The sequence below is a fragment of the Epinephelus fuscoguttatus genome, linkage group LG4, assembly GCF_011397635.1.
Source record: "Epinephelus fuscoguttatus linkage group LG4, E.fuscoguttatus.final_Chr_v1".
Taxonomy (NCBI): Eukaryota; Metazoa; Chordata; class Actinopteri; order Perciformes; family Serranidae; genus Epinephelus; species Epinephelus fuscoguttatus.
Window position 1 is genome coordinate 20,273,238 of NC_064755.1, and position 27,078 is coordinate 20,300,315.

Consider the following 27,078-nt stretch of genomic DNA (forward strand, 5'->3'; position numbering starts at 1 on the left):
AGAAACTGCAGTGGAAGAGATGATATAAAATGTCTTACGGGAGAGATAAAAGTTGTAAGAAATGTCTGGGAAAATATAACCAAGCTGAATGATGGGGGGAAAGGGGAGTGACCTGTTGCGGGATGAAGTAGAGGGGAATTTGTGTTTGCAGGTTGTACTGCATTATGCATAGAGAGGTCATTTTGAAGAGAGTTTGAGAGAAAGTTAAAAAGCAGAAGGGGGGCATGAGATGGAGTTTCTTGTCAGCTGTCAAATTGAATAATTTACCTTTATTTGGTCCATTAAATACTTAAAAACAGATAATTGAGGCTCTTTAGTAGCCTCTATAACCTGATGACATCATCGTGTTTTTGTTTGTTTGTTTGATTTAAACTTTGGAAAGCATTCTCCAGAGCCACCAAAGACATTATTTAATTTTTCACAGGCTGAATAGCACTCCTCATGACGTATACCCTTCATTTCATGTGAATATCTGGGGATTTCCCCTTTAAGAAAAGCACCATATAACAATCAGCACTTAAAAGACTGTTTTTATTGCCTTGTGTACAGTATATGTGCATGCATGTAACTAACAAGTTCCACTCTGCCAATGCACGACATTTAACAAGGCCTCCTTGTGTTTCTTATTTTGCCTTTAACCTGTATTTTGTGTGCAATTAACTTCCCCCCACAGTAAAGTATGTGACTGAGGGGAGGACTGATGGGGTTGATGGGAGGCAGTAATTGAATGGGTGAGAGAAAATGGATAAGGAAAAGATAGAGTCGGTGAGTGAGGGAAACAAAGAAGCGGGTCAGGGAAAGTCAGCGAATGTCAGCACATCCAAATCAGATGCCGGGCCCTCACCCATGACCTTGGCACAGTATGATTTGCAGTTCTGAAAACAGTAAGTATGTCGGTGAGGAGAAGAGAGATAGTCGGCCCTAAATCCACCTCTGTGTCTCGTTATGATTTACCTTGTTTTCTTTTTTCAGTGCAAAGAATACTGAAGAAGTTTAAACTCTGCCCTCCTGTTTTATTACGACATAAATATAGAAGTTATATCTGTGCCTATTTTAAAGCAAATGAGTAAAGTTGACTTTGGATATATTTAAATGGGCTGCAGTCCATTTAGCTTTTTAACGTAGCTGTAAGTACTTATTTTGGCACTCCTCTCACCCTGTGTTGCGTGTGTGAATGTATGTGAGCTTTGTTGTTGTTCTTCATTTGTCTTCCCTGTGGTTTGAGTTTGAAGTATTTATTGATGTCGGGTGTTGTTTGTAATGTGTTTTTAGATTTAGACGTGTCATAAAGTAATATGTTTCTGTTGATATTTCTAGACCGTCATTGTTATTGTTAGTTTTAACTACTGGGCTCTGGGAGGTTTTTTTCAGCTCCGGGGGCTGATTGTTAAGGTTTTTGTGAGGAGCTCAATGACTACTTCTGTGTAAATGTTTGGCCACTCTGTGGCGGTCAACTTGTTATCATGCTACATTGGACCACATCTTTATAGAGCTTTAAAGTCACAATGAAATCAAAAAAGACTTTTTCACCATGTCACCCAATTTTCAGTGTCATAATGTACGCTAATTTAAGCATTTAATCCCCTCAAAAGTCCCTGCACATTGTGCTGCCAGGCATTGTTCAAACCCACAGAGCTTTATTTTAACACATTTAACTTTTTAATGAATTCTACAGAAAAGGGCATCAAACAATGCACAACACGTATATTCCATCTGATGTTGTGTGAATTAGTTTCACTTCAGAGGAGTGTTCATAGATACAGATTATACTGTATGAATATTCCACTTTAATGCTCTGTTAAGGACCACTGAGTAGCCTTCTTGACATTGAAATTACTAGTATATGTATGTGTATTTATTTCCATGTATTATCAAATTTTCTTTGACTCTGGTCTTTTTATACAGATGAAAACAAAGATTTTACAGCATCAAAAAACTTTAAAACCTGAGACTTCTTTCTTATTAGTCATATTGTGTATTAAAGGACCCAGTTTCCAAATAATAAGAGCTTTGGAATTTGATGATGGGACTATTGCTTTGTTAACATGTGGTTTATGGATTATGCCTCTCAGGGGAAATCTAAAAAAGTACTCCTTACTCTGCTTAGCTAATATATCTAATTTGCTTTTACCTTAAAAGAAAATATAATGAATTTCTGAAGCATGATAGTGTCGTAATATGATTTACTGACTCCCTGAAGGCTCACATTAGGATCATACACTCACCAGCCACATTATTTGGTACACCTGTTTAACAGCTCATTAACGCAAATAGCTAATCAGCCAATCACATGGCAGCAACTCCATGCATTTAGGCACGTAGACATGGTCAAGACGACCTGCTGAAGTTCAAACTGAGCATCAGAATGGGGAAGAAAGGTGATTTAAGGTGGTTGTTGGTGCCAGACACGCAGAAATTGCTGATCTACTGGGGTTTTCAATGCACAACCATCTCTAGCGTTTACAGAGGATGGTCAGATAAAGAGAAAATATCCAGTGAGGCAGTTGTCCGGACCAAATGCCTTGTTGATGCCAGAGGTCAGAGGAGAATGACCAGACTGGTTCAAGATGATAGAAAGGCAACAGTAACTCAGATAACCAGTGGTTACAACCAAGGTATGCAGAAGACCATCTCTGAACCAACAAAACGTCGAACCTTGAAGCAGATGGGCTACAGCAGCAGAAGACCACACCAGGTGCCACTCCTGTCAGCTGAGAACAGGAAACTGAGGCTACAATTCACACAGGCTCACCAAAACTGGACAATAGAGGATTGGAAAAACGTTGCCTGGTCTGATGAGTCTGGATTTCTGCTGCCACATTCAGATGGTAGGGTCAGAATCTGGTGTAAACGGCATGAAAGCATGGATCCATCCTGCCTTGTATCAGTGGTTCAGGCTGGTGGTGGTGGTGTAATGGTGTGGGGGATATTTTCTTGGCACACTTTGGGCCCCTTCGTACCAACTGAGCACCTTAAACACCACAGCCTACCTGAGTATTGTTGCTGACCGTGTCCATCCCTTTATGACCACAGTGTACCCATCTTCTGATGGCTACTTCCAGCAGGATAACGCACCATGTCACAAAGCTCAAATCATCTCAAACTGGTTTCTTGAACATGACAATGAGTTCACTGTACTCCAATGGCCTCCACAGTCACCAGATGTCAATTAAACAGAGCACCTTTGGGATGTGGTGGAATAGGAGATACGCATCATGGACGTGCAGCTGACAAATCTGCAGCAACTGACTGATGCTATCATGTCAATATGGACCAAAATCTGCAAGGAATGTTTCCAGCACCTTGTTTGTTGAAGCTATGCCACCAATAATTAAGGTAGTTCTGAAGGCAAAAGGGGTCCAACCCTGTACTAGCAAGGTGTTTAAATTTTCATCCATGTGTCACTAATATATCCACTGAAGGACTACTTTAATATTTTTGGAGATACATTTAGTTGAAAAGGTCAATGCCACTCTTGTGTTAATATTGGGATAAATATTAATCTGGAGCCAGCAGACACTTAGTTTAGCACAAACACGGGAATCAGAGAAATGGCTAGTCTGACTCTATGTGAAACTGTAAAATCACCACATAAATCCCATATCAGTAAAACCAGAAATTGTTGTATTCAGACTCACATTTTTGTACTTTGTTTTAGATTATTAATTTGGATTTTTTTATCACCTTCAAACAAAGCCAGGCTAGCTGTTTCCTGTGCCATGCCATTGTTGCAACATCTAATTATACCTAAGCCCCAATAGTCCAAAAAATATCCCATTAGGCTGAAAGCCTATTTGTCCGACAGCCAGGCATCCCAGAAGCAAACGGGCATCGCTCCAAAGCGCTGTTTCTCAGAAAATATGCTACACACCCTCCCAAACAGAGGCACATGACTGATTATCATGCAGAATGATGTCATCGCCTTTTCTACAATGGCGAGGCATGACCTGCTCTATTCTGCCTCTGTTTTGCTGATCCTGATATTCTTACCCTAACCCTAACCAGTCTCACTCCTCATGCTTAAATCTAACCAACCCAACCAATGAAGGCAACGAGTGCTAGCCCGTCAGAGGCACAGTGAGGTGGGTAACGCCTTAACCATAGTTGGAGGGTTTGATGATGTCGTTCTGAATTTTAATTAGCCATGACCCTACGGAGCAATGCAACATTTGTTTTTGGGTAGTGGGTTTTCATACAAATGGGCTTTCGGTTCAGTGGGGCATTTTTTAGACTATTTACGGGCTATCCCTCATCTCCCCCTGTTTTTTGCCTTATGCAAAATTAACCTAATCGACTACTGGCTCCAGCTTCAGCTCCACATACGAGTGGTATTGATCTTCTTATCTAACTCTCGACATAGGCATATTACCCAAAATGTCTAACTGTTCCTTTAAGGCCACATTGAGATCTAACTGCTGTTTCAAAATCCCATCACTTCCTCTGTAGGCAAACAGCCAAAAAAGCCAGCTTCTGCCATCTGTTGCATGTCTGCTTAACACAGTTATTGTACAATGCAAATGAAAACATAATTCCATTCAAGCTTGTGTTCTTTGTGGTCACATTACATCCATGACCAACTCTGGATATGGTTTGAGCAACGCTTGGATGCATTTCCACCTGGATTTTAATGTGGTTACGCAGTAATTATAGTCCAGTCATTAGAGTCAAATGATATTGCCAGTTGTAAATGGTGTAAACATCTACTTGATACTTATCAAAAGCAAATATGGTAAAATACCAACACATTGTTCAGATGAATAAACAGAGATTTTTCCAGATTGCAAAAAGATTGTTAATACCAAAGCCAATGTTGCATCTCTCCAAAAAGCCCCCAGCATTCTTTTCAGTAAATATGAAACAATTAGAGGCTTTGAATCTCCAATCAAAATACGATACCATTTCCACTGATCAAAAAATGCAGCAGCAAACAAGGATCTCTTTGAGAAAATTGTTTTTTTTTTTTCAAGTCTTTTCATGCAGAACTTGAAATCAAATAAACTGTTAAATTGAAGCAATCAGGCAAACATTGGACCATTAGAATTTGGTTAATTTTGGCTTTGAAAGGGTTTTGGTTCTCAAATGTCAAAGTGACTTCAGATGTGGCCAATCCACATGTTGCGTCAACATTTTGTTTCATGCTTGGCACATTATATTCCTCAAGCTTATAGTCAGCTACCACTGCTTATCTTGCACACACGCAAAGCCTATGTGACCAGAATTTCCAATGTATGGCTCATACTTTACATCGTTATTGAAGCCCTTGGAGAGGCATATTCATGGTTCTGTGCAGAGGTCAGGTTTCAGCCTTTATTGCCTAGGTAAAGAAAACACACTGAAGAATGTTTCAGGCCTGAATGATTGTCAGCTCTTATGGCGGTGTGAAGACAAAACAGGAAGGCCCCTGATGGTTTTTTATTAGCAGGAATCACTAACAGTGCCAGAGACTCTCCTCTTATAAAACATACTGTATAACCCTGCAGGATCCTTTGCGCTGATTGGTTGGCATGTTGTCATCACCTTTTGAATGCTCTGTGGTTTAACTCTTCATGTGAATGGAGCCTGATGCTACTGTTCCTGTCACACTGGGAAATAGATCCTGATGATGTGTGATGTTCTACTGTGTCACCGGTAACTATTTTGCCAGTCCTTGCATTTCAGTGGCGGTATTACTTCAGTTCAATTCAATTTTATTTATAAAGCCCAATATCACAAATCACAATTTGCCTCACAGGGCTTTACAGCATACGACATCCCTCTGTCCTTATGACCTTCGCAGCGGATAAGGAAGAACTCCCCCAAAAAAACCCTTTAACGGGAAAAAAAAGAAAAAAAATACTTCACGGTGTGCGCTCCTGTTTGTGTTGGCAAAAGTTTTTGGAGTTGATTCCTCTGTGCAGGACGCTGCCTGTTTGGGATTGTTTGACATCAGAATCCATTCAGTTGCCTGACAGACAGGTGAAGCTTAACAAGCTAAACAAGGAAGCTAAACAAGGCCAACATGGGCAGCTCTCCCACACCACAGCTGGGCGGGATGGTACTCTGTATGGACATGGTCTACAGCGCAGCTTGGCACTGATGATGAGGTAATAGGAACATTACCAAGCTGCTGAAGCACAATGATGGGATATTAAGCAGCAGGATGAGCTGGAGTTGCCAGTACGTCTCTGCTATCCCTTCATTTTCTAGTGGTCAAGACAATTTAGACGTAATAGGGGGTATTGAAAGGATAATAGTTACGTCTGTATAGCCAGAATTTAAATGATTCTCTGCTGCTACTCAGACGGCAACACGAAATGGCTGTTCAGTATAAAAATCATTCCTTTTTATAAATGTTGACTGTATCTTGTACACATTTCTTATACTAATGTACACACGCTATTGCCAAATTTCCCAGCAGTGTGCTTCAGGGGAGTTGCCAAGAAAGACACAAAAGCACATGCACATCGTGATCTCTAACATTTGTGATGTCTTACTCGAGGCCAGTTTTGTCAAAATCTAAAGAGAAGTGCAAAATCCTATTTTTCCGCTAATAAGTATAGCCACATCTGTTTAGCACCTGTCTGGAACAATGACAGGGCTTTTTCAGGACGTGTGGAGTTCATTATGCATCAATCAATCACATGATTTCTTCATGTTTAAATCATTGTCAGCATTTTAGAGTGTGTTACATTAGTCATAATCAATGAGCTTTGACCGCTCAGCGACTGGTGAGCTACGTAAGGCTCATCTCTGAAGTGAGATCGGTTTAAATGACATTAGCTGTATTTAATCTAATTTGCAGTCATTTATTGAAGTTCAACGCTGGGTATGTGGAAAGAAAATATTTAAAGTGATAACAGGTAGCCTGCTGTCTCTGCTCATTTTGCATCTCAAATTCACTGGGTATAGAGCCAAGACACACACATCAGCTACTCTGTCTGGCTGAATAAGAAATAAACCCAGACCTGAATGTACTACCAGGGTTCCCACACCTCTGGAAAATCACAAAAAGTCATGTCATTTTAAAATTGTATTTTCCAGGCTTGGAAAGGTTGTGAAAAAATTATCAAATGTGGAAAAGGTTTTGTTGAAAAGCCGTAACATTTAATTGCATTCTCTTTTTGAATGCTGTTAAATTTCCACAGAAACATTTGGCTTGTTTTGAAACAGTCCAGACCTGTTGGAGGAAAATACTGTTGGTTGCACAATTTCTTTTTTCTGACAGAGGTAAAATAACAAACACACACACGCAACAGATCAAGGCCTCCTTACTAACGCAGTTATACCAGAGTGCCATGAGTGGGTGGTGAAATCCCACGTTAGGAGGCAGGAGGTCATGCTTGTTATTTTTGAGAAGATCAGTCCCAGTGTTACTGAGGCCTCACTGATGTCTTTTATATAGTGCAGACAGGTCCCCCTGGTTTTACAAGAGCCCTAAGCACCAAGACTGCAGTTGTCAGCTCAACCCCTCCAGAGCGGTGGGCCTCCGAGACGGGGCTGTAAAGGCCTCACAGGTTGCTGAAATTTAAAGTCAATGGGTGGATATGTTTTATAAATGATTTGAATCATTTATGTGTCTGCATTGAGTTTAATGGACAGTGACTAACACCCAGTGCGCTTCAAGTGAACAAAGCTTTAAACTTTCTGTGATGGAGAAGGTGGATTTCTCTAAGGACGGAGATATATGAGCTTTTAAGTACACGTTCATGTGTGAATGATGGCTGCCTTGCATATCCTGCATCTGTTTGGAGTGTTGGTTGTGCACTTACCCGGAAAGTAACACATGTTCAGGATTCGGCTGGTCATCGTATCTCAAATGGGAGTATGTGTACCCCTAAAGGGACTTTGGAGCATTGCAGGGGCTTTGTGAGATTTATTTAGATTATTAAATAATTAGTCATGCATAATTCCTAAAATTATATTGCTAAATTGTAAGGGTAACTTATCCAAAAAATCTTAGTGTTACTGCAAGATCATAAAAAGCCCTTTGTACCTCTTTATAAAGGCATTTTTTTTTCTACCAAAAGTGTTTTGCGCTGGTTATTGAAACAAGTTTAAAAACCACAGGTCTACATTCATACTCCTGCTTCTAGCACTGTTTCATGTCATGATCTGTTCTGTGGCAGCGTTTTACTTTCTCCAACTACATCTTCCACTGAAATATAATTTACTCGTGTTATTTTTCCGTAGTAGAAATAACATAAACATTGCAAGTTGAGACTGTACAGTAAGCTATTTACTTTGGAGTATCATAACATGAATGTTTCAAAATGTGCTGCCTAGCACCCTGAAGTGCTGCAGTAAAATTTTAATTTTGTCTATTAAAATGACTCAAAAGATAAACACTAGATTCAGCACATGGGATGAATCACCTGCTCTAATCAAACAGGACATGTTCAGCTGGAAGCAAAGAAAAAAAAACAGTAAAGCCTAAACGCTCCTCGCAGCTTCAGGAATAAATCTGAGCTGTTATTGGTTCTCTACATCTCAGCCAATCTGCTGCCAAGCTGTTGTCCTGGGGGCGGGGGTTAGTCATTTATGACAATGACGACATTGCTAATGACATCAATTATGATACCACGATGGATTAATCCACTCAGATGTGCTATCAAGATGACTGGCTTGTCCTGCTGCGACCAATCACATGCTGGCATTATGCTCAGACAGACTGATTGCATTTAACAGCCCTTAAATCATCTTAATTACGGCCTGGCATGGTGCACAGTGGCAAGGCACTACAAACAGCTCTGACTCTTCTCTCATTCTTTTTAGACACACTACGGCGGGGTGATGAGCCCATTAAATGGGATTTGAGTGTTTTCCAGACGCAGTTTCCAGCTCAGTTCCTCTTCTTAATTTCTTACAGTACACACCTGTCGCCGGTTTGCTTCACAGCACATTTGGCAAACCCCGACAAGGAAGATAAGATCATGTAGCTTCTGCTGAACCACCTGAGTGTGTTGGATAGTGTTACCAGAGGCAGCGATGCTATCAGGTGCTGCGGTGGAGAAGACTCTGTGCTTTGGCAAAGCTTGAGAGGATCTACGTGCCGACAAACAGCTTGTCCTGTCTCTCTCTTGTGCACACACACCTGCTCATCAGCTATTTTAATTCCTTTAGTTTCTGAAATGAACACACATGTCTGTATATGCACTACCACGCGCTGTGGATGCACACAGAAACACACACACACACACACACACACAATAATTGCCTGAGTCCTGGTTGATTACAGTGTGCTGAATGTGGCAGAGGTGGTAGTTGTCGGTCTTTGTCCTGCTTTGAGGTAGCGGCATCGCTTGAGTTGTGGGTGGGCTCGCAGGATTGTCATGCTTGGCAGATGATAATTTGGGGTTGAGTCTGTGGTTAGTATTGGGGTAAGGATATAAGTTATGGCTGGCGTTGGTTTGACGAGGCGGAAGTCAGCAGGGAACGGTAGCTCGGGCCCTCTCTCTGACTGTCTACTATAGATTAGAAAGCGCTGCGGTTTCCTTCTCATGTCACTCTTCCCTTTGTTCATTCTTCCTGTTTTAGTTTTTCTTCCTGGCTTCTTTGGAGGAAAAAGGAAAATGAGAGGGACATAGAACAAATAGTAGGGGATACTTCGAGACAGACAGAGAGTGAGACAGAGGGGCAGCGAGGAGGGAACAGGACAGGGCAGGAACCAGGGAGAGGCAGTGTTTGAAGTTAAACAAAACTGGTCCGTATCCTGAGGAAGTGACTGTTGCCAAAGACAGGGATAAAGACGGGACTGTTCCTCATGGTCTGTGAGTGCACATGATTACATGTGTACTCTGTGTGTGTGTGTGTGTGTGTGTGTGTGTGTGTGTGTGTGTGTGTGTGTGTGTGTGCGCATGCATTAGAGTGTTTCTGTTTGATAATGACACCATCCCACAACACAAACCCCATATTTCAGCCTTCAGCCACGGCTCATTTTCACTTCTCATGCCTCCCTTCGCCATCACTTCACATTTTGCTCTCCGCTCAGCCCTCCACTTAGCCTTAAGGGTAATAAATTAAGCTCTCTAAAGGTCTGCATTCACTGCTCGTCTGCTCAAAGCCCAGAGGGGTGTTTTTCTTTTCCCTGCGTCCATAAATGAGGAGTCGATTGGGTGCTAACAAGGAGCACTTTATGGATTTCAGATAACATCGCTCTGCCTGAGTAATAGTGGTTCAGGGTCTCCAGGGTCATATTAGTTTGAATAATTTGAGATGGTATGTGTGTGTGTGTGCGAGTGCTCTCATACATCTGCGTCTGTTAGAAATATTTGTAGGTTTTGGGAGAATGGGTTATTTCTGAAAAGTGAGGATTAAGCCAGTCTTCGTTTTCTCAAACAGCTGTTTGAAGGTTAAAGCTTGGTTTTAGGTTAAAGATTAGAATTAGGTTTAGTTTAAGGTGAGAGCAAAGGTTTGAAATCTGCTGTACTTGTGAAGTTTCGGTTAGAATTGAGGGTTAGTGAACTGAGTTATGTAAAAATGATCCTCACAAGTATAGCAATATGTGTGTTGGTGGCTTGCATGGTAGCATGAGGTCATGAAGTTCAAAGCTTTCCTCACCCTAACAAGATGCATGAGCTCAATGTAAATGCATACTTGTGGTCTGAGGAGTATTTGCATGCATGTGTGTATGTATACAAATACTTATGGTGGGACACTGAGGGTGTGCAGAGTGGTATTAGCTTTGCCGTAATGACACACAGTGGTGGAATACCACAGCCACCCAGACAAAACTCACCCAGTGTAGCTGCTCGGGGCACAACACACTCAGAGATTACACATTAGTGCGAGTGTGGTTGCGGGGTGTGTATGCACTCCCACCTCAGTCTACAGTAGTCTAGACTCTCTAACAGCCCTGTTGTGGAACGGCTAATCAACACAGCTGATGGAGCGGTGGAAATAAAAGAGAGCAGGGAGGATAAAGGTCACACAGGAGATTTAAGAATGTGAGACAGGAACACACTTCTGAAAGAGAGAGCTGTGGAGAGGCCAGTGAAGCATGCCATGACTGGCTACATTACGTATGCGCTAAAGATGATCTGTCTTGGAATGATTATCGACTTCCCTGTAGATATTCAAATAGGGATCAGTGCGGTTTGGGTATGATGTGAGTGGTGAAACCGGCGAGATAGCTGTCCAACAGGACGTGACTTTCAAACAACCAGCAAAAAAGATTTTACGACTGATGGCTTGGGCCCTCTCAGCAGATAGCATGATGGATATGCCCTGGGCTGGCTGCCAATTGGTATTGACTCTCCTCCCTCTTGTTCTGAAAAGTCCTTTGTTTTCTGGGAGCTGTCAGACCGACTTCATGCAGGTTTTGGAGGGCTTTCAAACCTAGGACCACATGCCTGACAGCCTGGATAAGAGGAAAATGATTTCTTAAAACCACATCTGATAGTTGAATGCACATCTGTTTAATAGCATGAATATTGCATGTGTAATGTGTTTGTGTGTATGGATACTGTATATGGATACTATATGCCTCTGTATGGGGTGCTATTATATAAGAGCTATCTTGGGCTTAACCTTTCGCTCAACATGTTTTTCTCTCTGTGTAGAGGCTTTACTGCCTGTTGTGACTCAGAGACTTGGAGAGGATGATAGATAATGTCCTGTGTGTTTAGTAATTATGCAGTCCAGCCAAACTGTTGCTCATTCATAGAAAAGTTACTTTCCGACCCACTTCTTGGTTAGCATGTTTAAACGTCCTGGGCACATATTTATGGGTACAGACATTTTCTTTGGCACTGGATAACTATAATGTTTTTTTGTGTGTGTTTTTTGTTCAGGAAATAACTTTTCATTCTCATGTGCCCTCAGAGATTCATCTGTTTTGCTATTTGTCTGACAGACACAAGATCTCCACTGGATTCTCTGGCTCTTATGGAGTGCTCAGCTGTTCGGGAGCGTAAAGCGGTATCACACACCTGTTAAGATGCATGGGTGTTTAATTATGTCTTGGGAAATGGTAACTACAGAGATAGATGGACAATGACATCGAGGGACTAACCAGTGACGAATAGAAAACATCAGTATTTTTGTTCTGGTCTGCGACCGGCTGGAGCAGCACTGCAGTCTCGTTTTTACTCTGTGTGTATGATTTTGGCTGTGTGGGTTGTGTGTTTGTGTCTGGACAACAGCAGGGCCTGGAGGCTTGAGCGTGATAGAGAGGTTAACCAAAGCATAGCCAAAGGGCTGGAGTCTGGGTTTGTGGACTGGAGTGTTTTGATGGTTTGTGTTATCTGGACTGAGAGCCCGAAAGCTCATGAGATGCAGCCACGGTCCTTGGGGGGGCTGAGAGATGTATGTGCTGTGAGGCCTGTCAGCTTACGTATATGGCAAGTGAAGGTGTCATGGACACTTAAAAGGTGTTGGGAGCTCCAGAGGAACATAAAAAACTCAGAACATATTAGCGAATGAAACCCTGGCACTGTTTAGACTTCCGTCTGTTTTCGCTCTGCGCAATAAGCAGAAACACACAGAAACAGACGTGCAGCGAATATGTGCAAGAAGACATCAGAATGTCTAAATTAAAGGTATAATGAAATGGGTGTGTGACGGTTTCCAGAAAGGATATTGCAACAAGTCATTGATGGCATCAAAAGTCTATGCATCTGATTTTATTGGTCCAGATGGGGTGCTAATGTTACAGAAAGGTCATTGCTAGATCATGCTGATAAAAAAACCTGTAGGCCATTAAGAGCCTGCAATTCTCCAGACAGTGATGAGTCACTGGTGGTTGATTTGAAGGTTAACTGTAACCATTCCTCGTGAGTCAAAAGTATCTGGCTTTCCTTGGGTGAGATGTTTGTTAATAGTGTGATAAAGTTGTTGGGAAAGTCTGTAAAATGTGCGGTAGTTTGTGCCTTTTTGACATATGCCTTTGCATGCATGCTGTTACGTGTGATTCATCATTGCTCGTGGTGACGACGAGCGGACATTTGTTTTTGATGGTGTATTTAACTGGGAAAGGCACAGATTCTGCAGGTTCTGCTTTCTGCGCTGGATGAGAGAACAGAGGGAGGGTGGGACCGAAAATCTGGCAGGGTGAATGAGAATAGGGGACATCTGGTGTGGTTGTTTATTTACTCAGTGAGGAAGTGACAAAACAGTTTTCTTTCATCTGTTGGCTCTACTGGTTTATTTGTCCAATCAATGCTTTAATCCCATTCCTCTGTCTTTGTACCACTGTTTTCCTTTTTCCATTCCAGTTTGTTTTTGTACTGGCTGTTGGAACCTGAATAAAGATGCTGCACATACATAAGGAAACAGTATATAGACAGTCAGACAGTCTTTTGGGATAGAGCTGATACCTTTTTAATGAATCACTCCACATTAGAGATGAGACATTGACCTGAAACATCCTCCAGGTTAATTATGTGAAAGAGACATACTGTACTTTCACCAGCTGGGGGGCTGACAGTGAGCCATTGTGGTGAAGACGTGGAGTTTACACAGGGTGTGCCTCTCTCTTGAACGACCCTGATTCACTTGCTAAATGATGCCAGCAAGTGAGTTAATGCTGTCCTCATTTAAACCTTACCCAGACCTATGTATTGTTTTTTAATGAAACAGTTGCACACTTTGGGAAATATGCCTTTAAGCTTTTTTTGCAAGAGTTAAATTAGAACATTGGAACCACTCTCATGTCTGGACAGCAAGTACGGAGCTAAAGCCAGGAGGTCATTAGCTTATAGGATAAAGACTTGCAGCAGGGCGAAACAGCTATTCTTGTATTCTGCAAACACTTATGCATTTCACTGATGATTGTGATGTAACTCATTTGTTGAAACAGAAATGTAAAAAAAAAGTAATGGGCTTTTGTAGGGGGACTTATGTGTGCAAAAACTGGGAACCTCTCTCATTCTTCTCATCTCACTGACAGAAAAAAAAAATTCACAGAAACTTTATGCCTCAACTGGCATTAGTTACCCAAACCACAGTTCCAAACTTGGAGGTTGCAACCCCCGAGGAGACACGAAATAAATCTTAGGGGTCGTATTGAGAAAAGTGAACATCACTTTTTAGTTGAATTGCTCAGAATGTAAAGGCAAATTTATGAACAGGTGTCACAAGTACACATTGGTTGACTGTTAAAGATTGTAAGTCAGAAACAGGAAGTCCTCTAACCCATGCAACCACAAAGGTTGTTTGTTCCTACCCTCTTATATGACCCACAATTGTCTGACCCATCCGTCCACCACAACCTTTGTCCCTACGCAGATTTTGTCGCTTACACTTCGTCACCTGACTTCAACCTTTGCTCCCGTCAAAATTACTACAGCCTGTAGAAGTTGCCGTCTAAAAATAAACTCAAATATGGGTTATAAAAAGCTGGTCAGTAAGGTTCATAACCACTGACCTAATCCTTAAGGCCTTGATGTACTCTTAAAATGGAGATGTATGTGGAAAGTAGGCCAGACAGTGGACACATGTGTTGTTCTGTTTATACAGCATTATGTGCCTGCGTAGGCAGACATGTCCACCCGTGCACAAATGCAGTCTTACATTTTGGGCTGCATGTGGACATCTGTGCAGACCCAGGCGGACATGAGAAGAGGATAAAATTCAGTATAATTTTAGCCTTACCGTAACCTAAAATGGTTATTTTATTTGCCTTACGTGCTGTAATAATGGTTTTAGACCTCTGAATCATCACCCACATCTCAGATTTGCTCAGTGATTCAAGTAGGCACCATATATGGTATGTTATAGCAGGAAAAGCACAGGTGTGATTGATAGGAGTAAAAACAACTGTGCTCCATTTAGGTGAGCTGTGTCCAGGGTCCTGCTAATGTGCATGCTGGCTCACTAGCATGGCTCACTGGGGCACTTGATGGTGCTGAGCTACTGCTGACAAAATTTATTTTGCTTTGGCTTTTCTTGCTATAACAAGTCATAATGTCTGTTGTGAAAAATGATCTGTTGTGTCCACTGATGGATGTTTTCTCTGGTTGGAGAAACACAGATAACAATTCTTAAATTGTCTTGTTGTTTATTAGTGTGAAATTGCTTCTTGAAACTGCTACCATAGCCTTGGTGTTGACTGACAATGACTTTAAAGTGACGGATATGTCACTTACTGCTGACTAGTTAGAGCAAAACAATACAAAAAAATAACCCTGCCCACCAAGAAACAGCCAACTTGAACACATTGTTGACCAGAGGCCTGTACTACGAAGCAGGATTTGGAGTTAGCGAGGTAACTTCAGGGTTAACTCTGGGTTTTCAGTACTACGTAGCTGGTTCTCTTTAAAGAAATCTCTGTGGTAACTTATGCTGAACAGCTATCCTGCTCCGGAGCAGGTTAACTTCAGATCACTGAAGAAAAAAGTATCCATGGACAAAGGTCTGGAATCTCAGGTAAAAAAGAGGACCCTATATATTGTTACAGGTCAGTAGAATTATTTCATCGTTTCAGGGCTCTCTTTCCTGTGAGGGCCGAATTCACAAAAGGATTGCGTGGCTTTTGGAGCCGCTAAACCGGTAAAAATGGAGCAAACAGATACTGTCTAATTCACAAAGCATGTGCAGAGGATGAAATGCTCCACTGACTGCGCTGCCAAGCAGATTGCGTCTCGGTGCTCTGGTGTTATTTGCACGTATTTAAATGAGGTAATATGCATATATTTGGCAGAAAAATGGCCCCTTTCTATGCAAATGAGCCTCATTGATAAACAACGTCTAATTCACTAACACCAGCGCTAATAGCTACACGCAGTTTGAGTGAAGTAGGCTAAATAACGTCTTTAAAAAGCTGGTGCAAACTGGCCGCTCCTCTGTGGAAGCCTCTCGCCCAGACTTTGCAGTGATCGTGGCAGCAGTGATCGTCTGTTAAATCAGTCTGTAAATAATATTTTGACATTATTATTATTATAATCATTATTACTTTAATGGCATCTGAAGATACTGATGCGTTGAACAGGTGACAGTCTGCGGTTGTTCTCAAAACACACTTCTGTCACACACTTCAAAAGCAACTTTCAATAATTTATTTTACGAAACAGGGGAAACAAACGTGAACAAAAAACGGTTCCATAATTCATATTGAATTCAAAAGACAACGAAAAAACAGCTACAAGTGAGAGGGAATAGTGATAAAGTGGTCAAACTTGGTCAAATCCACAACCTCAACCCATCCGACACAGTTAGACTGACTCACCAGCAGACATCACTACTTTGCCAAACAAAGTCTGCCATTGTTCTGCCACGGTGTTCTTGGCGCAAAGCCAGCATTTATACTTTGCCATGTGTGGCTAATTGCAATCAGGGGCAAATCAGGGGCAAACTGCACTCAGTTGCCAAACTTTGAGGGCGTGTTTGCGCTGGTATATCATTAGCGCAATATCCTTTGTGAATAGGAGGTTGAGACGGAGCAAACTGCGGGTGCAAATGAAGTGCAATTCAAGGTGCTATCAGCAAGTTCATTCTTTGTGAATTCGGCCCAGAGTGTCTAACAAACTGAGAGATTGTTTACACACTAAACACATGATTATAGCATCGTTATAACTTATGCAAAGTTTATTTTAGTCCACAGTGATAGTGTTGATATTTTACACTCTGATTACATCGGCTCAAAATAACATGACACACCTTTGTGATGAGAACTAGGAAAAAACAGATATGTTATCAGAAAAATAATCCACACATATGGCTCCTGTTATTATAACATTTCGGTCAGATAGACCTCATCAGTCTAGGCTACTTTTCCACCTTTTACTTCAGCAGCAGAAACAGTGTGACATTTCTGTAAAGTGTTTCGTGTGACGGAGTAGTTACGTCATCATCCCACTAAATAGCAAAAAATACTAATACTGATACCTACACATAATTTCACAACAAGTCTCGGCCAACGGTGTATTTTTGGATAGTATTTAAAATATTTCTCCTTAATTCGTAAAAAGATTATAGAGTATAGGTTCTGGTGATGTCGCTCGTAATTAACACCCCTGCCTCTTTCACATGAATGCGCTTGTGGCTGGATGGAAAACCCAGAGTTGACTGACCTAGTTGATAACCAGCTTTGTAGTATAGATTATCTAGACGGCCAATGTTAGGGTTAGTTAAGCCAGATAACAAAAAGATATCCTGGGTAAGCTGAACTGGTTTCATAGTACAGGCCTCTGAATGAAACAAATAAAACCAAGCAGCAATTCAGTTGCTACTGTTATCTCTTCACTGGACAAAGAGGTTAAAATTGCATGTTCAGTTCAGACTGTAGGCCTTCTTTTGCTGCAGACATCTCAAGGGGGAAATCATCGTAGTGGAAAAAGCACAGGTGGAACTAATAACATTAATGATGGCCCCGTTCCATTGTTGTGACCCAGTTATCCATGTCAGCAAGCCAGCACGCACAGATCCAAGGCCCTAACACTGACACACCTACATGGACCGCAGCCATTATTGGTGTTATTTGTTACACCTGTGTTTTTTCCTGCTATGGCATGTCAGGATGTGTGCTGTGAAAAAAAGCATCAAGTCACATAATCCTGTTGTGGTAAAAAAAAACATGATGTTGGCATAACGTCTCTCAACAACATGAAATATGAGTTTCACAGTTCATGCTCTTTTCATAATGAGGGTTTCCTTGCGGTATCATAAATCTAGTACAACAAATGACTCTTCTGAATAGAGCGGTTATCCAAATCTTCTTCGCATGATATCAGCTGAGTGGAAAATGTGTACAGCTGCTACACAGCCTGTTGATCTTTTTTTTTTTTTTTTTTTTTTTGCCGCCTGTGTTCCACGTCTCTGTGTTGAACTGTGAACTCTGACAGTCCCCCAGCTCTCACATTGACTGTTTAGATTGTGTATAGCACTATTTGGCCTTCACAATGCAGTCGCACTCCAGCAGGGCTTTCCCCTGCCGAATTCAGTGAGAAATGTTTACCTTCACGCTCTAACATGCTGGGGTGGTCCCAGAGCACGAAGTTAATGGACGTAAGTTGCAAATGCTCAGCTGTGTGTATACACAGATGCAGGCTCTAAAACACAGAAGTACAGAGGTGTGATATCAAATTCATACGCCAGATACTGGCTTGGGAAAAAAAAAGCAAAAGCAGGCTATTAGTTCGTGCTGTTTTACCTTCCATTGTAAAAGATGGTTATAATTCATATGGAACTTTTGGTATGTGACACAATATGTGGCACAGATGTTGAAGATCTCCTTTCGAACATGAACAAAACCATTTCTTATGTCTTTGTGTGCGAGTGTTTGGCTTGTGTTTCAGAGAATGCATTAAAGTCTTCTTCGCAGGAGAAACCCCTTTTATGATTTACTCCTTTCCTGCTCTATTTTTGATTTACTCTTCATACAGCATAATCATTTTTATACCTGATCACTCTACATGATTTTAGCTTAAAAAAACAAAACGTGAATGTCTCAATTCTGTGATTTACATATCCTCAAGCTCTTCTGTTTGTCTTCCTGTTAGTATTTATGCTCTTTTCTAAAGAAAAAACAGCAGGTATGACCTGGCAGAAGTCCAGGATCTTTCAAATGGACCATGAAACGGGACACAAACCAAAGCTTTTGTCAAACTGAAACCTGGGAACTTTCCATACTCACTTTGCACATGCATGTGCTTTTGAGACATTTGTGATAACAGTTTATGAATTCTTTTACAGCGGGTACGATCATGAAGGGCTGAAGTTGCACATTTATGTCTACTTTAGGCTCACATGGTGCATTTAATGGATGGATAGGGTTGGAGTCATGCTTTTGTTTAGGAGATGAATACCTTGTGGCAGTGGGTTTACTTGGTCCATGTCTGAGATTAAATAAAAGTGTGTCTGTGTGTATGTTTGTCTGGCTTTGAAGGTTTCTAAATCTGTGTTGACCGTTGGGTCTTAGTAAGCGTCTTGCGTTGGTGGATGAGCAACTCTTTGGTGAGTCTCATGGGGGGTGATATAGCCGCGTGAGTCATGGGAACGAACATGGTGCGATGCCCAATCTTAGTCAGCAATCATTGACAAAAAGAGAGTCTGTTTTTCTCTGCAGGGCTGCTGAGCTGACTTACCCCCCTCAAAAGAAATATGAAATACATTACCAGTGCAAATACACACTCACACTCACACATGGCTGGTAAAAATAAGCAGTCTTGCAAGTTCTCAGAGACACAACACACACCAATACATTACTCACAGTCGTCTCTGCTGACTTCTTTTGTTCTTTGGGTGTTTCACTTTTATTCTCTGTAACTCTGCTCAGGTTGAGGCCACATGTGCACTGGCGGAGCTTTGAACCTGTGTAGGATTAAGCGTGTCTGTCTGGCTGGATTCATCTGAAAACAGGGCATGGCGCTGCCGGGGCATCTGACTCTTTCTGCCTTTTAACGAAAAGCTGTTTTTCATCCAAAGAGTTCATGCAAATAAAAATATCTTAAGTAAAAAACATGAATGGAGTTTAAACATTTTGATAGCATTCCCACACAATGACGAATTTAGGCGACACTTAAGTTTGCCTGGAGATAGTATGTAATAGAAAAACAGCGGTGAAGTTGATTATGAATTTACAATATCTCTCTCATCAGCTCTGATATTCCCACCATGTTATTACAAATGTCAGATGGTAGACAGCACTGCATGCACTGTTTATGAGGCTCTGTTGTGCATTAATTTGAGCATTACAGTATTTCTGAATTATGCTTTATTTGTGTCTTCAGACAGCATGAAATGTGACTAACACCATCTGCCATAAAAGCAGAATCCCAATTTGTCGATGACTAATCAATTCTGAGAGGCTTTCTATTTTGATTGTGGGTGTGTGTGTTTTCTGAGGTGTTGCCAGTTCATTCATTTCACACCTAATTTGTGGTTTCTCTCTTGCAACACCTTGAAATGAATTTGGCTTCACTGTTGAAAAACAGCTTCTTGGTGAGGCTCTTCGGCAGACTTGATAGGCCCCAGCTCTGTCTCGTCGAAATTATGTTTTATATAGAACTAATTTGAAACAGCGAATATGTTTTGAGGGAAACGTAATGCTGAGCAAATTATGTTTTCTATTAACATGAGGAAATATTGCTGATAAATGTATCCGGCAAGTCCCCAAAATGTTGATACTGAACGCATTGGCAAAATGTTCAATGACAACGTATTCCAGTTGTTGCAGCCACAGGCAATCTGGCAATAGTAGCCACTCACATTATTTCCCCAAGATTAACCAAAGTACTTTTGTACTAAACCTAAGACTAGAGTCTGGATGCGAATCCGAAGTTCTGGTGTCAAGGTCCTGCATTTTGTACGCCTGCCACCCTCCTCGTCTGTCTCCTTTAAAGCCTATGCAGTACATGTAGTGGTGTTCCGCTACCCGAACGTTGTCTCTGAACATAATCCGACTAGCGATTACGTTGCCACAACAGCGTAATTAAGAAAGCAGATTAGTAACATATAAACGTAATTTCTAGGTGACAGGGTTGCATAAGCTGCAAATAGATGACAAGGTTCACCATTTACATTCACTTTACGTAGCAATTTTCTTGTTTTTCAAGCAAGTCACTGGGTTTAGACGAACATAAAGAGAACTATAGTTTAATCCAAGCTTCTCTGTTTAATTCTTTCCAGGAGGTGAAAGAAGGCCTGTGGTGGTAAACTCCTCATAGTTTTAGAAAGAATAAACAGTAAACACTGTGGAGAAATAAATAAAACAGTAATAAAAGTGCGATAGAGGAAGTTTTAATTATGCACTGGTTGTTATTTTTTATTTCCAATTGAAAGTGGAAAACTGCTCCGATATCAAAGGCAATCAAAGAGGAAAACAAAAATATAGAGTTCACAAAATAACCTCAGAAATACCCCGAATCCTTTTCCAAGACCACAGATTGACATTTTATGAAGCGTTATTTACCCTATTCTACTTTCTCTTTCGTTTATAGGTGGCATTTACTTTCACACAAAGGCTGACTGACAAATGACGCCATCAACAGTAAGTACCACACAAACACCTGGTCTTATTCCTTTAAGTTTACAACCACTGGTGACTCACACAGACACAGTATATGACAATAGGAAGAGAACTGTGACACAGGCCCTCGTATATAAGGCCGTGGCATATATGTCCTTGTATTTTCAAGTTATAAGATTCCCCAGTGTTTGATATAAAAATTTCTCCCATGGATGAAGATTTGTCTGCATCTTTTTGTCTACCTCTCCCACACGTGAACGCCCATCCCTGACCACAGCCAATAGGGGATAATGCATGGTTGATGCTTTGCCCCTCCCTGTGAGATGTAAATCTTGTTTTTCTCAGCTGACCACCACGCTCCCAGGAAAAGACAACAGTCTTCCAAATGACACGGTTGTAGACTTCCGATTACAGCCCTGTCACTTACTCTACCGACGTGTAAACACATGATGGAGAGACAGACAGAGAGGGAGAGAAGGAGAGAGAGGGAGAGATGTGCTGGGGTGCGTGGGCTGCTTTTTGTTTGCCTCCAGACGTCAGACCTTTGGTTAGAGGGCCTAACATAAAACAGTTAAACCGACATGATGCCTTTAGTTAAGATGTCTCGCTGCACAAGCCCGATGGCTTTCAAGGGGCTGAGTGAACATAAGTCATATCATTATTGAGATGTCATTACATCGTATTTTTAAGCAGCAGCAGCATCTATGGCTGTAATCTGGTGACACTGTGATCCCTGTGTCGCTTTGTCACACTTTCTTAGTCACGTATACTCCAGTGGCTTCTTCAAAATATGTTTTAAAGGAGTTTTAATTATACTGTCCTGAATTATGGCAATCCAAATTATTATTACAATCATTTCAGCCATCCACAGCATCTTTGTGATCCAGTGGCCTGTGAGAAGACAGTCCTAGCGCTGGCTTCGTCTTGGCCTCCTGACCAAAAGTGTGATAATTTTAGACTCAAGTCTCTCACATGGTCTGGAGCAAGGACGGCATTTGGAAATAAACTTGGAATTTAGCTTAATTGCAGTTTACAGATTTAGGAGGGGCAGCATTCTCTTCTTTATTTTCTTGCATAAATAGAGAGTGACTGGAGGCCAAAGACATGAGGTTTCAAAGCCACAAAAGAGGTTAAAGAACGTCAGAGGCAGTGAGGACACTTTTGAGCCTGGCTCCTCAGCTCTCCCTAAGGCTTCGCCATGCTCTGCCCCTAATGTAGGATCCTTCTCCTTGCTCACCAAATTCATCAGGTTTATTATTCCACCCAGGCTATTAGGTCTCCGCAGTAAAACTAGACTGTTAGTTTTTAACTGCTTTATGCACAGCCAAGTTACAATGTTTGCTTTTTTTCAGATACTAATTTTTGTTGTAGGAGGTGTGAGAGGTTTCAGCTGGGAACTCTCCCCATTTTTGTTCAGCAGGATTAACAGAAAATGATTTGTCGTCCGAGGTCTTCAAACTTTGACAGCTTCTCTGCACACACTTTTTGGGTCCAGATATTTCCCATTACCTCATTACCATAATTGCTCCCTGTCAGATCTTTGAATAAATCTTTTTATGTACCTTTCCATTTTAAGAAAGCTGACTGCCTTACCTTAAAAATTTATTTTTCCTGTTGTTCATATCTGCTAAAATGAAGAAATTGCGATAAACATAAATAACATTTGAGGCTATGTCGTGACAGCGCAGTGTGATTTAAAGCTCATGGAAATGATATCATGGAATTGTTGTCGGGGTTTAGCAAACAGGCCGAGGGAGGAGATGTAATGGATGCGTTTCAGGTGGCGTTCCAGGGGACAGGACATAAACTGTGAACCACTACAACAGATTAAGATTCTCCTCTCTTGCTGCATGGTCTCCGAGTGTGTATGATTGAGTATCTGGGCCTCCCTCATGGTCAAGTTTGCCTGGATAATAGAGATTTGATTAAGATAAATCTATCATTAAAATACGCAGTGCACTCAAAAGCATGTCTACCCTTGTATTAGTGCAAACCCCTACAGATGCAAACACACACACACAAAGACATAAGCAGACTCTTATGTATGCACGCACACCTGGGAAGGAATGCCTTTTACAGCTAAGATAAAAGCCATTTTCTGGAGACAAATGATGACAAAAATGGCCGTTAATAGCATGCTCTGTTGGTAAAGTATGCCATCCAAACTGCAGTGTGTCCACATTAGCTAGAGGCCATCACTGCCCCAGACCTCAGTTCAAAGAAGAGGTAGATCAAACTCAAGAAAACAAGACCTCGTCACGGGGCGTACATCACTGAAGAACAGGGGCTGGTAGATGGGCATATGGGTGATGGGGAGGCTCACTGGGAAAAATAAGTAAGATTCAAGGAATGAGAGCATGGGTCTTGAGATAGGATGAACACGTAAGCTTTTGAATAGCCCCAAAGGATAAGGGTAAGACAGTGTGTGATTTGGGGCTGAGTGACTCAGGGAGGAAATGGTGAATGACTGGGGCCTATGGAAACATTTGTTTAGTAGAAAAACAGGAAGACAAGGAAGAAGGATGGAAAGAATGAGTCATGATAGAAATTATTCATTTCAATGGTGGTAATTTCAGGTCAGCTGATAATGTGCGGGTATAAAAGTTCATGGCTGGATTAGTAGAATTGTTTGAATGACTTGAGTATAAGTGGTGTGAATACAACAATAATGCTGTACAAGTACAGGTGTAAATGAGTCATTACAGCTGTTTGTTCCAGTGAAACTGCTCAGAATGAAAACTGACTTGCTGCTTCTCAAACATCAATATCTTGGCTTCAATGAATGTTAATTTTCACAAGAAAAAAAAAAACATAATCATAGCTTTTTCTGTGGAATAGATAGATGACACAGCCCCCTTTCCCTTGAAATACATTGATATTAACAATAGATATTTAGGCCAATGGCTGGGAGTGGACACATTTCAAGTCAGTATTGACCATTTTAATATATAACCAAGACCCCATTTTTTCTCTGCCTTTAGTCTTAATGCAGTTGATTGTTGGATGCACATAGTCTATGTTAACTGGTACTGAATTAATAAGGTGGATCACTTTAACAACAGGATGCATCGATTTGATTTAGTTATTTTAATGTGAAATGTAAAAACACGCACAGTGTGGCTCTGTATTGCCTCTGGTACACCAGGGTATTCATTTTTATCATTTTTTAACAGATAGTGCTCATTTTTTACATAGTCCTATGTAGGTTTTACCTGTTGGAGGGCCGCGGACCTGTGCAGGTGGGGGAAAATAGACCAGTCTTGCAAAATTAGAGTTGAACAGCTTGGTGCCTGTGTGGGCAAGCACAGCTTCCATTAAAGATTAAAATTCCACTGATTATCACACATCTGAGTGTGTGAAATTTGTTCTCCGCATTTGACCCATCTCCTGAGGGAGCAGTCAGTGTAGCAGCTTCAGTCGATTACAATGGTTGCGGTCTGCTGCGGGCATGCTGCAACTAACGTGTCACGCTGCGCCCATGTCCCATGTACTTTGACTGTTAAGACCTTTGCACACCAAGTCCATATTTTTCATACATGTTTTTATGCCTCCATGCTGGCGATAGTCATGGCAGGAGGCATTATGTTTTTGGGTTGTAGGTCTGTCTATACGTGCGTCAATCCCATTCTTGTGAATGCAATATCTCAGTAACACCTTGGGGTAATCTCTTCAAATTTGGCACAAACGTCTACTTGGACTCCGGGATGAATTAATTAGAATTTGGTGCTCAAGGGTCAAGGTCACTGTGACCTTGTGTACATCTTATTTTGTGACTGGGATTTCAGAAGAAAGCCTTGTCGGAATTTTCCAAAATTTGGCATAAATGTTCACTTAGACTCAAAGATAATCTGATTAGATTTTGGTGTTTAAAGGTCAAAGTCACTGTGACCTTGCAACTGTCTAATTCTTGTGAATGCAATATCTCAAGAACACCATGAGGGAATTTCCTCAAATTTGGCACAAACATCCACTTTGAATCAAGAATTAACTGATTAGAATTTGGTGGTCAAAGGTCAAGGTCACTGTGACCTTGCATGCATCTCATTTCATGAACGCAATGAGACGGACATCATAATGTTCTGCAAAAACACTTTTCTGGCCATCACTCAATGTCGTAACTCAGGAACAGAAGGGGAGACATTTGGTCAGATACTGAATTGGTGACACTAATCTTGAAACTGTGCTGAGTTTATAGATCTTCTGTGCTGATGGGGGCAAGATGTGTGTGAAGCATTCGTGTTTTCACAGACATGGATGTGAACTGTAAATGCAACTTGACGGGTTCACAACAGCAAGGAGGTAACTGTAGTCAAAATCTGTAATGAGATAAAAATCTTTACATACAGCAACTTGCACACTGAGTCAGATTCTTATTTTTCTACTCATTGCAAAAATTTACAATACGGGGCAAAAGGAAAGACTCAGTTGCTTGTCCCTTGCCACTCTTTAGAGTTACCTCACTTGGCTGTCACCACTTTTTGTGCGTGTTTTGCATTTGGCACCCTGGTCACCCGAGGTTTGAAGTGATACTGTGCGGCTTTTAAATTGAAGTCTGCTGTAAGCATCATCATTGCTGTTTTGCATATCTGAATAGGCTAACATTATTTTCTCTTTGTCATGGAAGATTTCAAGGGGGTAATTGTTTCCATATATTTCCGTTTCTTTTTCTAGCTGGTCCCCTGTCTACATCTGCCCTGTTCCTCTCTTATAGGGGACGCATTTATCCCAGTGGTTACGCCACATGTTTTTCACTACTTCTTGGTCAAACAACTCTCTAAAGGCTTTTGACTGAAAATTGCAGAAAAAATGCAGTAAATCAAACCTGTTATGAAAACTTTATTGATAGATGAAAGTTTCGGAGTTTGTGTGTGAACATGACTAACAAGGTGTTAAGATCATGTTTACTTTGAATCCTAGGACAATTTGCAGATAAAAAATATCAGCGTGCTCTCACCGAAAAAACAACCAAATACGTCGGCTACTTATGTTTACTGAAATGCAGCGCACTCTTGCGGCTGTAATAATTAATACAGGAGCAGAGGAGGAAGTGATATGAAGTAGCATAAAAAACATTTGCGTAATGTTGTCAAAATTTTAAAGAAGTCCCTGTATGGTGGGCAGGGGAGGTTGTTGGCGGGTCAAACAGGACTTTAACCCAGGAGACTGGTGTTCACATCCTGAAGTCAATATTGACTTCCATTAATAACAGCACAGCCTAGTATTATAGTATTTCAAGATACGCTAGTGACATATGTGACATATCGTTTGTTATAAGTGACAGAAGTACTTATTTGATGCCAAACCATGATGTTTTACAAAACCTAACCAAGCAGTTTTGCAATGAAGTGCAACTGTTTCATGACATCAAGACCGTGTTTTAAACTGCGACTATTAGAACGGCAGTATTTGCCATTTTTGGTATCGTCATATATCTTGTTTTGGACGTTTGTAGAAATCAAACAGTCGTTTAGTACGAGAGTGTTGATGATGGGAGTGACATTTTTGTGATTACTTAGTCACAAATCAAAGTAGTACACATATTAAAATACTGAAAATGTAAGGGATCATCAAAGTAATCTCTTTCTCCAGTCTGTGGGAAGCACAGATGTCTTTACCAGATTTCATGGTACAGACATTAGTCTGTATTATTAAAAAAAATCTTAATCATTAAATGAGAGGAGCAGATGTTCTATATAAACATAATTTGTTTGAAACATGTTTGGATCTTTAAGGTCAGCCATATTGAAAACAGTTCTCTGCTTCCCTCTACATAAACCTATCATTAGACTTTTGTAACACTTTTTGCTGGCAGTTCACATTTTAATCCCTACCTGACCTGTTTTTTTTGACATCTGTAACTGCGGTCTAAGTGTCTGTCAATCCAACATTTCATCTGTAGTATTTAATGTTTCCACCCCGAGAGGCCCTTTTTAGTGGAGTCTGTTTAACCTGTCAGTGTGATTGGTTGGGGAACACCTCGTAGAAGGATTGGTGTGAGCCAGTTTTTGGTTCTGTATTTGTTCTTCCTGTTCACTACCCCTCCCCTCCTTGAGAGCATGCTGGGTGATTGACAGGCGAGAGTGATTCCGGGGGTCACGAAGCGTGCAGACCTGAGGGATAAGACCCAGTTTCATGACCGGACATGCAGAGCTGGCACTCCAGTCTAATGTTTGCTTGCGACTTACAAGTGGTTTATT

General features: G+C 41.2%; 1 protein-coding gene across 6 annotated transcripts in view; it reads left to right on the forward strand.

Moving 5' to 3' along the window:
• The window catches only part of LOC125887129 (zinc finger protein 469), a 230,937-nt gene that overhangs the window by 120,753 nt on the left and 83,106 nt on the right, over nt 1–27,078 (forward strand). For 4 of the 6 annotated variants that reach the window (XM_049573685.1, XM_049573684.1, XM_049573687.1 and 1 more), the window contains one exon: nt 20,853–20,902. The exons of the other annotated variants lie outside the window; for them this stretch is intronic. The gene's annotated coding sequence lies outside the window, so the exon portion shown is untranslated. The remainder of the gene's footprint in view (nt 1–20,852; nt 20,903–27,078) is intronic. 6 annotated transcript variants of the gene reach the window in all.